General features: G+C 35.6%; 1 protein-coding gene across 2 annotated transcripts in view; it reads right to left on the bottom strand.

Annotated features, from left to right (window-relative positions):
* The window catches only part of PRL-1 (PRL-1 phosphatase), a 370,785-nt gene that overhangs the window by 255,342 nt on the left and 97,981 nt on the right, over window positions 1-17,462 (bottom strand). The window lies entirely within an intron of this gene.

Below are 17,462 nucleotides of genomic sequence, written 5' to 3'. Positions count from 1 at the left end.
TTTATGTATCATGTCAGGTTTTTCTGTAATTTTGAAAAGAAGAATGAAGAAACGTCAAAATTGGCTAAGTTCATGATTAAAAGAAAAATAAATTTAATACGATAATCTACCTTATATGACTGCTTTTAGGTATTGAAGGTTGTTGAATCCGAGGCTGTATTCAGATTTTCTCTATCGCGCTAGGTCTTTCAGTAATTTTTGGAAATAAGAACAGAAGAGTTCAAAATTTAAACAAGAATTTCAATAACTTCAAATTAGGTATATTATTTTTAAAAACATATTATTTTAAGGCCGTAATATAACATTAGACAGTATGAAATTAACTATTAAACCTTTTATTTTATTATTTATAAAAATTATTTTTATATAATATATTATAATTTATATATCAATATTAAAAATTACTTTCATCAATTCAGATGTCCAAAATGTCACTCGAAACGTTGGACCGTTTTGGAATTCTGTTCTTTGGCGATGCCCTTCAACAGGAAGTAATTTTATTGCACCACTTAAGAGACTTTCTTTTCACAAAATAAACACACACTTAAAGCTTATACTTACCAGTTTCAAGGAATGGCATACGAATAAATTTAGAAATGAGGTGAAATTTTCTTTTCAAGTTTCCTAGCAATATTAAGCCAGAAAAATGAAATTTAAGGATACTTTGTTCATAATTTTTAATTTGTGTTGTTTTATAACAGTTTAGTGATTTCATTATGTCTAAATTACCATCTTTAATGTAAATAATAATAATAATAATAATAATAAAATTTATCTAAGGATATATACTAATTTCAGCATTTAGACATTTGCATGAATTTAGAAAAAAACTAATTTTTTTTTTAGAAAAATTGACGTGATCAAACGAAATTAAATATAGGCTTTGTAGCTATCCATACTGGGGAATTGAAAAATATAAATAGTTTCTCTGTCGCAAAATGGTTGCATACTAGTGAATAATATTCCAGTACGATTTAAAAAGTCTCTTAACATAATAGACCTAACCATAGTTACAATTATATATTAATAATTAAGCATGTGCAGAAAGAGACCGGAATACAATAACAAACTTAGTAAAATGTACACTGGGGATATAACAGATATGAACAAAATGAATAATTATTAATCATAATTAATGTAGGCGACAAATCCGGTGAAAAAAATAAACTAGGAATAAAACCGATATAATTAATATGTAACTTAGAATATTGAAATGAGATGACAATACGATGAAAACGAGGTGACAGTGGACTTAAGGAAATCTTAATGATTCTAATCTATATCTATACTAATAATAAATCTGTAGCCGAAATTTTTCTGGTAATTTTAGGTTTTCCAAAAATAACTGGTCCTAACATATATAATTAACCACCCTGAAACCGAAAATCGCTTTTTTGAAATTTTTGTTTGTATGTCTGTCTGTCTGTCTGTCTCTGTGTTTGTTACCTTTTCACGCGATAATGGCTGAACGGATTTCGATCAAAATTGGAATATAAATTAAGTTCGTTGTAACTTAGATTATAGGCTATATGACATTCAAAATATGTTATTTAAAATGGGGGTTATAAGGGAGCCTGAATTAAATAAATCGAAATATCTCGCTTATTATTGATTTTTGTGAAATATATTACATAACAAAAGTTTCTTTAAAAATAATTTCTGATAAGTTTTATTCTCTGAAAAATTTTGATAGGATTGATATTTAATGAGATAAATGAGTTTTAAAATTAAAATAACTGCCATCTAAGGCGGTGTATTGAAATAAAAAAAAATGACTTCGTCTATAAGGGGTCTTGGACACAACAATCGAAAGCTATGAAACATAGCCTACAGACAATGTTTCTGTGCTTGTATGAAGTAATATCGGAAGCTAAATTAACCGATTTGTATAATTAATTATTATTTCATCATTGGAAAGTGTAGTTTCTCTGGATGGACATAATGCTATAATGTTATTACAGTAACTTGTGGGTGAATTGAGGACAGGTAAGATTAAAATAGCTTCTTATGCACAGAAAACTTGATAGGTTATTCTGTATATTAATTTCCTGTATTTCTTATAATAATGTTTATGAACATATTCATTTTTATCTCAGAGAATTAACGAACAACGAGAGTGTATTGATTTAGTATGCAGTAATAGTACGTTAGCTTAGCAATCCATTATTTTATAATTCAAATTTTAACTATGCTCAATTGAATCGTGTTAAAATACATATGCAATAAATGCAATGCAAAAAAATTGGGTAATGAGCCAAGCAGATTATGTTGCGCTGTTGTAAAAGTTGTTCCTCCTGAGATTCAAGAGCTCCCACAACAAATTAAAAACTTTCTAATTCGAGTACATCCGTTATCAACACACTTTTTCATAATATAATATAATATAAACATAATAATAAATCTGTAGCCAAAATTTTTCTGTTAATTTTCGCTTTTCCAAAAACAATTGGTAATGACAATTAAGAAACATGTTAAAGGAATTGTCATTGCACCAAATGAGTGGTCTCTGGATCAAAATGATCGCATTTTAATATTTTAAATACAATTTAAATTAAGTAACATATTAAACGATTTATCCTTCTATCAAACACGAATGTTCCCTGGATCAAATGTCCTATTTTAATTATGTAATTACTTTATATTTATTTCTAACGGGTGCAGCGGAGCGCACGGGTACGGCTAGTAAGGTAATAAAATACTATATACTTCTTTAACATTGTAGTGTATTTTATTTGATATTCATGCATCCATAATCAATCGTTCCATGACTATTACATGGAAAACACAGAAGCGCATTAAAAAAGAGAATTGAGCGTGTCGGACCGCATAGAAAACACTTTTGCTTACACTTTATTCCCATGGTACCAGTGACGTCAAGATAAACATTTCATGTCAAAACGACACAATTTTTGTCTTTTGAACCACGAAGAAAGACTTTCACATAAAAAAATTACATGAAAAGTCATTGCTTGGAGAATTAGAGATTATAGCAATGACAAGGAGGAAACTTACATGGCAAAAAAGGAAAACGGATACACAATACCTTGACCCAATATTAAGCGATAGTACTGTCCGACCGTGTAGTTATGTCGCATCTCGATTGCCCCCACCCGTTTCTGCTGGTCTCTCTATAAAAACTACTGGCTGGGGTGTTAGGCTCTTACTTACTTACTGGCTTTTAAGGAACCCGGAGGTTCATTGCCGCCCTCACATAAGCCCGCCATTGGTCCCTATCCTGAGCAAGATTAATCCAGTCTCTATCATCATATCCCACCTCCCTCAAATCCATTTTAATATTATCTTCCCATCTACGTCTCGGCCTCCCTAAAGCTCTTTTTCCCTCCGGCCTCCCAACTAACTCTCTACATGCATTTCTGGATTCCCCCATACGTGCTACATGCCCTGCCCATCTCAAACGTCTCGATTTAATGTTCCTAATTATGTCAGGTGAAGAATACAATGCGTACAGTTCTGCATTGTGTAACATTCTCCATTCTCTGTAACTTCATCCCTCTTAGCCCCAAATATTTTCCTAAGCACCTTATTCTCAAACAACTTTAAGCTATGTTCCTCTCTCAAAGTGAGAGTCCAAGTTTCACAACCATAAAGAACAACCGGTAATATAACTGTTTTATAAATTCTTTCAGATTTTTTTTTTTTTTGACAGCAGACTGGATGATAAAAGCTTCTCAACTGAATAATTACAGGCATTTCCCATATTTATTCTGTGTTTAATTTCTTCCCGAGTATCATTTATATTTGTTACTGCTGCTCCCATGTATTTGAATTTATCCACCTCTTCAAAGGATAAATTTCCAATTTTTATATTTCCATTTCGTAGAATATTCCCGTCACGAGACATAATCATACACTTTGTCTTTTCGGGATTTACTTCCAAACCTGTCTCTTTTCTTGCTTGTAGTAAAATTCCCGTGTTTTCCCTAATCGTTTGTGGATTTTCTCCTAACATATTCACGTCATCCGCATAGACAAGCAGCTGATGTAACCCGTTCAATTCCAAACCCTCTCTGTTATCCTGGACTTTCCTAATGGCATACTCTAGAGCAAAGTTAAAAAGTAAAGATGCTAGTGCATCTCCTTGCTTTAGCCCGCAGTGAATTGGAAACGCATCTGACAGAAACTGACCTATACGGACTCTGCTGTACGTTTCACTGAGACACATTTTCATTAATCGAACTTGTTTCTTGGGAATACCAAATTCAATAAGAATATCATATAAAACTTCTCTTTTAACCGAGTCATATGCCTTTTTGAAATCTATGAGTAACTGATGCACTGTACCATTATACTCCCATTTTTTCTCCATTAGTGTTAGGCTCTTACTTTACAATATTTGCTATTCGGAATTGAAGGTCTATGTAATACGAGTATTATACTGTACAACTATTTAAAATAAGTAAGAAAAGGGCCGGCAAATTAACTGCCTCACGTTTCACCGACCCTGCGACATAAGCATTACGTCGGACAGTAGGAACGGCGCGCGCCAAATTCAATGAGTAAAATCAGTAAAAATGAAGTCGATTCATTTAATTTTCTTTTTCGCTATGTTATTCTACACTTATAACTATTCCTGGAATTTAAATATGGACTGAAGATAATAGCGGAAGAGTGATATTGCTCTTTTCCTTAATAAAGTGCCCACTATCTCAATATTATCGGTATCCTGTGTTTACATTCCTAAGCAAGGTTTTATCTCAAATGGGGAAAGAATATGAACTCTTCAACCACTTAATAGCCTAAGTGTCCTCTATTCTTATAAGTGTCTTATTAGAGGAACACTACTTTCGAATTGGTTTTATTGTAAGAACGGAAATGAATGTACCGTCATTTCAATGTACTGGTGATTAGTGACAGGGGTTTACCCATATGGGACCATCATGGGAGTTCAACTCTGAAATAGCGACCTTTAATTCTGTGGCCGGGAGGAAAAAGGTCTTAAGTAAAAATTTTATACTTTTCAGGAAAACAGTAGAAAGACTGAAATTGGTGTCAGTTATTACAGAGTTTTTTTAATTAAGAGGTTTTTCCTGGATATTATTTGTTTATATTTCTTCTAAAATAGTTCATGTTGCTCATTTAACAATTTTCTTGATTATTTCCAAAAAATAACCGCACTTAAGCCCTTTTAAGACTAGAACCCAAACTGAGTAGAAGGGACTATTAAACATAAGACCTTTTTCATGTCAAAATAAATGAGAAATGTAAATTATGAGGAATGCAAAATGGGTCTTAAACAATTATAGAACTGTTTACACTGATGCTTAAAGTTTTAAAAGGAAAGGGCATCAGTATGTGATAAAATGGCTAAAATACAAGTTAGACCTTTTTAATAGGGAAGCGTGGAAAGTAAACATGTGATGTTTATAAGGAATAAAATATTTAATATTCTGAAGTCCTTTATTCTGTGTGTGCTCGATTCAAAAAGTACTTAGGGCATTTGGTAACGCTCTATAAATCCAGTCAGGAGTCTTATTTGACTTTAACCGTTTTACCAGATTGTAGAGAATTGTTTCCGCTTTCAGAATATATAAAAATCTTATTTTTACAAAAAAACTGACTTAGGACCTTTTTCCTCCCGGCCACAGAATTCATTCACTAGTCGACCGGGTTGGCGAGTTGGTATAGCGCCCAAGGTTGCGGGTTCGATCCCGGGCCAGGTCGATGGCATTTAAGTGTGCTTAAATGCGACAGGCTCATGTCAGTAGATTTACTGGCATGTAAAAGAACTCCTGCGGGACAAAATTCCGGCACATCCGGCGACGCTGATATAACCTTTGCAGTTGCAAGCGTCGTTAAATAAAACATAACATTAACATTAACTTCATCTACTCTCACGATTTCATTCAACTGTCATCCATTCATTCACTCAGTCAACTCCCTCCATTCATTCACTCGACCGACCACTCCCATGCCCATACAGCCGCTCGATCGCCCATTCAATTCAATTTATTAGGACATCTGAGGTGTAAGGGAGACTGTTGTACCTTGAAACACTTTTCACATTTTATTTTTTTTTATTTTAGGAAATGAAATTTTTAAAATGAAAAAAATGCTTGAAATAATTATTGAAGATTCCTTTACAACTTTCTGTATGTATTTTCCTGTTTTACACATTTATTAAGGATGAAAAAAATAAAATGAAGGGATATGTAATGTGTTCAAAGGTACAACAGGCTCATGTACCTTCGAACATTCCCTCTTGTAAGTTGGAACACATGGAATATAGGTGGGAATATAGCTGTAAAAACTGACAATGATTTATTTAAAATGTATTTGCCATCATAAACCAGAGCAGGCTTCTCTGATTGAGATTTTATTTCCTGGAGGAGCAATAACTGCTTCAACAGTTTTCTTCAAGGCATCCGGATCAATTGGGGACCTCTTAACTCCATACTTCGTAACATGATTTTAAAATAAAACAAAAACAAAAACCGATAGAATCATGCACCTTGGAACATGTTCCATGGTACAAGATGTTTTGTGTTCAGAGGTACAAGAGGGTGCGCATTAAAACAAACATGGCTCCCAAAACTAGAGATTCGAATAAATCATGAAAATTAAAATATAGACTATTATTCTTAGCATGCAGGCTTTCACGGCCGGTGTCTAGTTGAAACAGAGCTTCCGGGCTAAGATGCCGTGGTCTACTGGTGCTGACGTTACCAGACGTTTCGTCTACTTCTACGGCAGACATCTTCAGTGGTTAGGTATCCTCGGTCGAAGTCTTCTGCTCGGGATACTGTAGCAACTGATGACCTGACTGGTTGACTGGACAAGCAACCAGTCAAGTCATCAGTTGCTACAGGTATCCCGAGCAGAAGACTTCGATACCTAACCACTGAAGATGTCTGCCGTAGAAGTAGACGAAACGTCTGGTAACGTCAGCACCAGTAGACCACGGCATCTTAGCCCGGAAGCTCTGTTTCAAATAGACTATTATTACTCTTCAGATGATAGGGAACACATCGTACTTGGTTGATAGTAACAAATATAATTTGGTTTTGTGTTAGGAAACATGTATCAATGAACGAAATGTTTACTTTTGGTGCTAAAAAAATTGTTTTGTGTTCGCGGAACTCACACTTTGCAATAAATCAAACCGAAACTACGACCAGAGCTACTCAGTGGCTTTCTCTATAATCTACTTCAATTTGAGTCCTCTAGGTAGCAGCAAAAATTAAAAAACAAAAAATGTTCGAAGGTACAGTATGCTAAAGGTATAACAGTTTCTCCTATTATAAGCAGTAACATGAGCTGCTGCCAGAAGTCAAAACGAGAAGAGCAATGGCAAAGGAAGCTTTTAATAGAAAAAGAAGCATCTTCTGCGGACCTCTGGAAAAAAAACTAAGGAAGAGATTAGTGATGTGCTTTGTGTGGAGTGTAGCATTGCATGGAGCAGAAACATGGATATTAAGTGAAGTGAAACGTGGAAACATTCGAAATGTGGCTATGGAGAAGAATGGAAGTAGACAGACAGAATAAGAAATGAAGCTGTGTTGGAAAGGGTGAAGAAAATTATGCTAAAACTGATCAGAAAGAGAAAAAGGAATTGGTTGGGTCACTGGCTGAGAGGAAAGTGCCTACTGAAAGATGCTCTGGAAGGAATGGTGAACGGGAGAAGAGTTCGGGGCAGAAGAAGATATGAAATAATAGACCACATTAAGATATATGGAGCATATGCGGAGACTAAGAGGAAGGCAGAAAATAGAAAAGACTGGAGAATGCTGAGTTTGCTATGAAAGACCTGCCCTTTGGCAGAACACTACGAATAAAAATACACATACAGTGATAGGTTTCATCACACAGAGATGTGTCCATGTAATTTGTCCTCGAGGTGTGCAGATGGTATAATGCCTTATGGTGGTAATATGAAACCCTTCAAGTAGTTTAGGATAAACATATTACATTTTATTCCTGTGAACAACTAAAGAATTTCTCTTCCCATTCTTCTACAAACAGTGGCGATCTCTCTTAAGGAGCACAGGAGCAGTGCACCACCTCTTCAAATAACGCATGTTTTTAAAGTTATATCAATGAGCTGCAGTAGACTATGTGAGCGACATAATTCTTTATTATAATACTATGTAAAAATAACGCTACACGTGTACTGGTCTTGTTGACGCCTGGGACATATGTTTACCGCTCGACACTTGCGGCACACTGCTCCATTCGAGCATGCGCAGTAGTACTGTTTCACTGGCAGGCTTTGGAGCATGGTAGGGAGCCAGTACAGTGTGCGTAGGAGGGGTTAGGAGCACTTTCAGATGTGTTCTCAAGCTCGTTCCATCATAATGTTACAATGAATAGTGTGCAAAATCTTTTAAATGTACAATTTTCTATAAGACCTTTACACGAAAAGATCAAAATAAAGAAGATGGGTAGACCTACACATGAATTAAAATTATAAGTGACGAAGAACAGTAATAGAGAAGTGACAAGAAAATTCAACATTCGGACTTACGAAAAATGCAATATGCGGCTGCAACATAAAAGACGCTGTATTTTTTTTTCGTAGCCTAGTGTTCGAAGGCGAACATTTATTGACAAAAATAAGTACGTTTTATGAATTTTATCTATTTTTCTGTTTGAATTTAGGACTTGCGTAGTAACTACATAATTTTGATTATCGTTCTGCAGATATGATTGATTTGAAGCACATGAATGAAAGAATTAAAAAAACACGATTCTTCAGCTGCACACATCAACAATAATGTTAAATTAGCAGTGTTGGCTCAAACAAACATACAGACACAATTGGATTCAATTGGATTGTTGCACTTCACAATGATAAAGTTACCAAGAACAGATAAGTGCGTGCGGTTTTTGTGGAGCTTTTGAGTTGGCTTTAAGAGCTCACGAAGACGGAAACTCATCTTTAAACGCGAGTATTTTTCTTGGCCTCAACAATTTCAGTTCTGAATTAGACGCACTCTTAAGGAACATTTGGAAAGAGGAACAGTGTTTAAGAGCACATCAAACACTATACAGAACGAAGTTCTTCAAGCCATTTTGATGTATGCCATGATGAGATTTCAAAGAAATAAAGAAAGCTGCTGACTTTTTAGCAGTTAAGGCTGATGAGACAATACACGTATCGAATGCTTCTGAACGTGTGAACTGTGTTATAAAACGCAATATAGCGAAAACAATATTATTTACGGCGTGCTGCAATAAAATTGAACACTTTACGTTGCTATTACTGGACCTATATTGGAAACTGATTAACTGCAATTTCATGACTAACAAAATTATGTAAATTTATACCTACGTAGCATATGTTAATAGTTATGTAGTAGTTAGTACCTATAATAATAATAATAATAATAATAATAATAATAATAATAATAATAATAATAATAATATGATAATCATAATCATAATAAATATTTGTGCACCACCAGGATTATTTATCACCACACGCCACTGTCTACAAATATTCCGTTTTGCTGCACTCTACGTACACGCTGATCGCCAGTTACATCTACTTGTCTATCCTGAAACTGTCCCTGCAAGAGTATGACATAAGCTGCTCCTTACCGCATGAAATGCCGACCGCTGATCTTACGCAATACTCACTCAGCCATTCATTCGTCCGTTTATTCAGCCTTTCGTCCACCCATTCAGTCACTCATCCATCGTATAAAATGAAATTAGCGAACCGTAATTACCGAAATCTTCAAGATTAAGGTTTCCTTCTAAAATACTAATACTTGTGTTTAATTTATGGTTGGGCTAGGTCGTTCCGAGTTTCACAGTAGTAATTACTAAGGAGCGGATTCCTATGTGATTAAATATTATTTTTGAGTGTGATGAAACACAATTAACGAAGTTAAAAATTCCGAACATGAACTTTCAAGTTTAAAACCCGAATTTTATTTCACATAAAGACACCATATTTTTACAAAAAAATTATGTAAATACATATTTTCAGGAAATCTATTATAAACACATAAATCTTGGAGTTTTTTTACTTAAATAATTTTTTACAAGAACTTTTAAACATTTTAAAACTAAATCAGTTATGTCACTCAGAAGTACGTTATCTTTTTAAGAATTCTTGGTTGCTTCGAGTTTCTAAGCGCTGTTTGGTGCATCCGTGATCCATTTTTGTAATAGTATCGCCTCAAGTTCTGAGAACTGCTAGGCAGCATATCAGTGTTATTATCAGAGAATAAATTAACGTGAACAAGGAGGAGAGATCTTGCAATACATAATTAGGAATGTTTATTGTTGCTGAAGATGATTTCATTCCATGCTTTGTTTGTGATACACAACAGACAAGAGCTCGGGTATGAACATTATTTAATTTAAACAAATCTCTCGCTTCTCGCTCATGTCCATCAAGTTAGGCAATACGTCTTGTTGTGATCCCTGTTATCGGGCTTGGTCAATCGATATCCTTCAAGATATACTGAAAGATGGTTGTTTAAAAAACGATTTGGCTTTCCTATTAGCAAATCTAAGCTTTTTGTGTGACACCATTAAAAAAACCATCCAAAAACTTGTCTGAAACAGGGAGGTGCGTGCCGTGAAAATTAAACTAGACTCGCTACCAGGTTCAGAAGCACAATTACTAAGGGACAAATTCCAGAATGTGTTTGGGAAAAACAGTGGATATAAAAAAATGTGTAAAGTTGCTCAAGTATTGGATGGTGTGCCTGTAGGTGAAATTGACTGTGTTCGTGTTTGTGACATTTCTCTCTTTAAATATGCACGTCTCACGTCCTGTGATGTGGAAAGATCGTTTTCACAGTATAAGTCGTTGTTCAGAGATAATCAGCATGCATTTGTGATGGAGAATTTGGAGATGACCTTTGTTGTTCACTGCAATTCTCGGCCAACTACTAGCAATCAAGTGTGGTTGGTGAGTACCTAGTAACATTTTTTTTTTTCCAAACTAAGTAAGGTATTTTTGTCATATTTAAAAGAAATATTTTTTTGTTTTTAGCAAATATTTTCATACCTTTTAGCACATAAAAAATAAATATATTTAAATTTTTAGCACATAAAAATCCGATCCGTAGTAATTACACAAAGCTAAATATTTAGGCTATGAATTTAACTGTTCAGATAAAATTATTCCTTACTAAAACACGTACCTACTAACAGTTCACGCTAACCGCTGTAAACAGCAAAACACACTTGAAAATAATCCAACACGCCAACAAACTGATGAACACTTCTATACATACACCTCGCATCTGCGGTTCACAGTAGCCAACTGAAGAAAAGCAACAAGCGCAATTGAACACAACCCACGTATGCAATTCGCACTAACAAATAAAATGGCATAAATAACAGACCACAGTTTGTGAGAAGCAGCGAACAGCATCATGTCATGGATTACATGTAATTTACTGCGTTATTGCGGTTTGAAACACAATCTGACAAAAATGGCAAGTCTCCGAGACAGGATGTATAAATTCTTAGGAGAGGAGCTGGGTAGTCCAATGTGTGTGAGCTGTTGACTGTTTCTTGAAAGTCCAATGCACAAAATAGTATTCTATGTATAACTTCTGCAGGACTCGGTCTTTCATCAAGGTGGTCTGGGTTCGATCTCCGGCCAGGTCGTGATGAAATTTGTGATGACAAAGCAAACGTTGCAGATTTTATTTTTCGGGGTATTTCCGTTTCCCTCTATCATTCCACCACCACTCTCCACCTCTCCTCCATTCGTATATAATCTACAATAATAAAGTATGCTGGGGTGAAGTCTTGGGGGTAGTACAACCTAAAAACCACAGAAAAATGACCTAAAAAAGATCTTAAATTTCTGAAAATAGGACATTCAAGTTTTAAAAAATGACCACGATTTTAATGGTAAAATACAAATATTTCTATCTGGGGAAAAAACATTGTCACCAAACTCAGTCACTAATTGTAGCAAAAAAAAATTTGCTTCCGGCATTTTTACGTCTTCATTTGTGAGAGACAATATGCTGATTGCGGGCACTGTGGCTGCAGTTTTTATTCTGTTGCGTTGAATGTTGAATGGGGGGAAGCACGTAACACACGTGATCAGGAATCACGGCTGATGCAACCATAAGGAAAATTCCTGCAAGACGCTATCGAATTCTGTAAGCAATCTGCAGTAAGTTCTCGAATATAATCTACGATATACCGTAAAATATACCCGCTCATAAGCAGACAAGGGCAAAAATCCAACAAAACGTAGATTTCCTATGAAAAAAAAAAAGAAAAAAAAAAAGAAAAAAAAAAAGATCAATAGACAATAAAATGCCGAAAAATTCACGACAAAAAATATGCAAAATAAAAGTAGGCTATGTTAGTTCGTGTTGAAGTGAAACGAGTTTGTATAGCATCCTGCATTGTCTGTGATGTCTCAGAAAAAAAAAAAAGATATTTCAACTTCCGAGCCCTACCGATATAGGACGAGCTTGGGGCTCCGAGGCTTATCAGGCTACCGGTACTCTTATGCACACGGGGCGTGGCTCTATCAGGGGCTGAGGCAGGATGGTCCACCTGTCAGCATCGGATTCACCAAGTTACAGAGACAAGCATTACTTCCTTACTCTTAATAGGAGCCACTCATGTTATAGGTGAGCAAAGGGACGAGCCGTATCGGAAGCAGGTCACTACTGTAGGTTTGTTGGCTTCCAGTTTGTGGTTAAATTACAGACTTACCAACCACCTTTCAGAAACAGTAATAATTTTGTAATTTGGTACACCCAGAAAAAATTGGGGAAAAACGAGATAAAACCACCACCATCCACAATGAATAAATTTTGAGCTATAACATGATTTAATTAAAATTGTAATTAAAAGCACCAGTTTTTTTGTCATCAATTAACTCAAGATAACTTCTTGTTATATTGGGTGATTCACGAGGAAAAGAAAAGAAATTAGGATGTGAATTCTGAAGTCATTCTTAGTCAAAAAGTTCATATGAATATGGGCCCGTTTTCCAACGGTTACGGAGATATGGCTCTTTGATTTCACAAAAACTTCTGGGATTCCATTGTACTAACTCGCATTTAGAGACAGATAACGAACAAATTTGAAGTTTACAGTATATTCACGTATGCATACATACCCAATATCCTAGATGTCGGGGTCGATTTTTTCGAACATTTTCAAAGGTACCTCCTTCTGCTTCAATGCACTGTTGCGGTCGGGCGTGAATCGCGCTCATCGCTCGGGAGAGTTGCTCGTGGCTGTTCTTTATGCGGCGTGCAGCATCCAAAATACGGTCGATTAGCGCCTCTCTCGTTTTCCTGTTCCTTTGCTATATCAAGTCTTACATCCAACCCCATAGACAGTAAATACTCTTCGATATGGTACCCTTCTGTTCGGAAAGCGTCGTTCATATTCAGCGACGGCATGCAAGAAACTTCCATCGCAGAAACCATAAACATACACAATATTGACGTATTCTGCGGTCTAAAATTTATAAGGCATCTTGAAAAACACAACTTAACACTCCCGATAACTGTACCTGTATAACTACTGTACTGTAGGTAGCTGACTGAACTGCTGTGAACTGATAAGTGACAGTGTATTTGTGTTATGCGCGGAATCTTTGTCATTACATCATACAAGGGCAGGCGATTGGACATTTGTGATGCCCCATCATCCGGTTTGTGAGGTGAATGAACTTATCTTATCCACAACGCTCACAATGCAGATTCCAATGTTACGTCATTCATTGTGGTGGGTGACCTTGTCTCACATCTCACGTCAGCAGCATACGGTAACGTGTGATTCACACTGAGGCGAGTACAGATCAGCTTAAACGATATTTTCAAGTATCTGTGACAACTGTGACTGTGACAATTATATATGTGACTTTTATCGGTGATTTTGTCACACCGATAGTTTATATCGATACGTAAGCACAATATGCATGAATTACACCGATATTTTAATAATAATAATAATAATGATTTATTTTAGCTGGCAGAGTTAAGGCCGTAAGGCCTTCTCTTCCACTCAACCAGCAAAAAGTGTATATACATATGCATGAACTTACAAAGAATTCAACAATTTGATTTAGATGAGAGTTACACGTATACAAGAGTTATTTACGAATTAAACAACAAAATACTATGAACTATTAATTAAACACTGAAATAAACTGTGTAGCAGAATTAAGCTAAAATACATAGAATGTTAATATATTTCAAATGATATTAGATAATAGAAAGAGATTATTATGAGACAATTTTGAAAATGCATCACAATCAGGATGATGTCTAAAGAAAAAAGCAACAGTGTAGTCAGTGATATTTTAAATCAGTATGATTGGAGTGAAATGCTAATAAGGTTATCTTTTAAGCTGTTCTTAAAGGTGTTTGTTGTCTTGCAGCCCCTAATACTTTGTGACAAGGAATTCCATTGACGCGAGGTGTATATTGTAAATGATGAGGAATAACAAGATGTTCTATGAAGAGGTATATTTAGCGTGCCACAGATAAGTGATCTACCCACAGATAAGTGATCTTGCCACAGATAAGTGATATTTTGTCACACCGATAAAAATTAGCAGGAAATATTGAAGAGCAGTGAAATATGAATACGATTTCTCTATACACACCACTCATCAGTGATTTATATGGGAAAATCCAACAAAGAAATTATGTACATGCACCATTAACAAATAAATACAGTACTTACCTAACTGAACAGTAACATGTAAAAGTTAACCTCATTTACCAAGAGGTTATATTGTAGATATTGAACCAGTTGATCATTTTTAAACGTAGTTGGGTATGGAGAAATTGAGGTTATATGATTATCCTAATCGTTTTAAAAACTGATCCTTTTTATTGTATATAATATAATGGATAAATTATTTTAAGTCGTGCATTAACATTATAATATTGAACCAGTTGATCATTTTTAAATGTAGTTGGGTATGGAGAAACTGAGGTTATATGATTATCCTAATCGTTTTAAAAATTGATCCTTTTTATTGTATATAATATAATGGATAAATTATTTTAAGTCGTGCATTAACATTATAATATTGAGCCATAGAATAAAAATTAATGAAACATAAGTATTCGGAAGAACGTTGGAAAATAATTACAAAACAAAACAGTTGTTCAGACAGGATTTTACAGAAGATTAAGTGCTGGTAACCAATGGTGTTATTATTTAAATCGTGTAATAACTACATCATTTATAATGAGATGGAGAAACTACCGCCCGATTGCTGTTATTGTATCATGCGCACGCGCAAACCTACGACGTAGAGGAGAAAATATCAGTCACAGAGTACTGAATACGGAGCAGAATTCGATAGCGATATTTTGCCACAGACATTTCGCGTCATCAGTCACAGATTTATCTGTGACAAAAAAATATCTGTGACAAAATATCGGTTTGTGAAATATCGGCCATCTCTAGAGGCGAGACGTTTTACCAAAAAAATGCATCTAGCTCCGCAATCGTTCGAAAACGGACCTATGTTCATATGAACTTTTTCACTCAAAATGGCCTAAGATATCGTATCCTAAACTTTTTACCTTTCCTAGTGAATTACAAATGCTAACGCATCATTGATAGACGAAGTAGGTTACCGCTCCTTGTGATTGGAGCGGCATCTAAGAAGGCCTAATCAATAAACTCTTATCTTCTCACTTCAAACTCCCACACAGGCTGGGTATTATAGTCCCGTCGCTCTTATTTCCGGCAGCCAATCACGTTGCAGATCGGCTACATTTAAACGTGTGCGTCTTGTCATTCGCTATTGATGATGTAATGAATTTCCTATGGCTCGATAAATACTTAATATAATCGCCAGCCATTTTGGCTCTTTCGTTGGCGTTCGCAGAAATCACACGAGGACGTTATTTGCCGCTCAATTATTTGCTCAATTACAGTGCGTTTGATTTATTATCATAGGAGCTGCAACATGATAATGTTTAACGGTGAAGCAAATAGAGTCCTCATCTGGTAACTCGGCAACGAAAGAACAAAAATGGCGAACGATACTACCTACCTAGACTTTATAGACCCTTCACTTCCTAAGACGTAAGCAAAGGGGAGTAGTCACGCCGGGAATAACAGCGTCGCGACTATAATTGAATGCTTCAACTAATTGTGAAACACGCTATGCTTTCTCTTTATAATTCACAAAATGATAATGAAATAAGAGAGAACAAGCAGAGGATATACTAGAGTCATGGGTCCCGCCCTGAGGGAATTTATCTCAAACACTGGCTTTGTGGGCCATGAGTTTCAATTAGACTCGTCGAAATTTTCAACTCGTCTCATCATAGAGACATTGTAATGGTGCACAATATAAACGAAGTTTTATTGCTAACAAAGGTTCCATACCATATAATTTTTTTCATGTGTCCATTTGCCAAAAACCCGAAAGCTTTTCTGGCTCCATGTTGTTCTCGTCACAGCCTATAGCCACGGGGGTTATTGATGGGGCGGTGAGGGGGGGGGGCAGATGGGTTGGCGAGAGTTCACTAAAGGTCAGATCGAAAGGTTCGTCTCTGCGGTCTGGAGTTCCGTGATAACTCACCATGACTGGAAAACACATTCCAGGTCGGTATAGGATTTTATTGGAGTTCGTATAGTAATAAATGCTGAATAACAAAACGCGATGAATCTGAAAGGAATTCGCAGCAAAATTTATTGACTACATGCAGTGGCGGTGCATAAATAAGAGCACAAGAGCACGTGAACACCTTGTTTCCATTAATGCACGACTAGTTTTATTATTTAATACCGTATTGACGTAGTGGGGATGTATAATATCAGAATCGAGTGTTTTAAACTTCCCGCATCTTACATAAACTTCTTATGTAAACTTGGCAACATCCGTGCACGTACAAGCCGTGCTCTTTTCAGGAAGGTTACAGGAATTTCACGCATGCGCGGGAGAAAACTGTTTTTCGCTGGCTGCGTATGACTCGTCAAGAGCACAAAGCGTTAAATGAACAGTGAATCTATCCTACAGATGTCAGGTGCATCGATGCCTATCGTTCACGTGCTGTATCTCGAGGAGGAAATTAATAGTTTATATTTTAGACTGTAGTAATCAGCATCTCACTGTCGGAACGTTTACTTTGTGTGGATGTGTGTACAGTGCTGCTACAAGAGTGTAGTTTGTGAATTACTATACTTCAATGTCAGCAGATAGCAGAGTTTGGCTTTCAGACACGTGCTGGCTGAATGTGATGGTGGTATGAATTTAAATATCTGTATGGTGGTGTATATTATTTAAGAATATTTACTAGCATGTATTTATAGTAATCCAACTATGCGAATGGGATTATAGTACTGGTTTAGGCTATAGTGTATCAGTGTGTTGTGAATCAAAATAATATGTTACTGAACACACGATTTTGTAAATAACGGCATTGTGATACATATTAATTTTTAACAAATGTAAACAATGAACTCTGTTCAAGTTATTTTGAACAGTAAAGAACTGGGTATTATTATTATTATTATACTGTATG

This window comes from Periplaneta americana, chromosome 3, assembly GCF_040183065.1.
Source record: "Periplaneta americana isolate PAMFEO1 chromosome 3, P.americana_PAMFEO1_priV1, whole genome shotgun sequence".
Classification (NCBI taxonomy): Eukaryota; Metazoa; Arthropoda; class Insecta; order Blattodea; family Blattidae; genus Periplaneta; species Periplaneta americana.
This window is presented reverse-complemented; position numbering and strand designations above follow the sequence as displayed.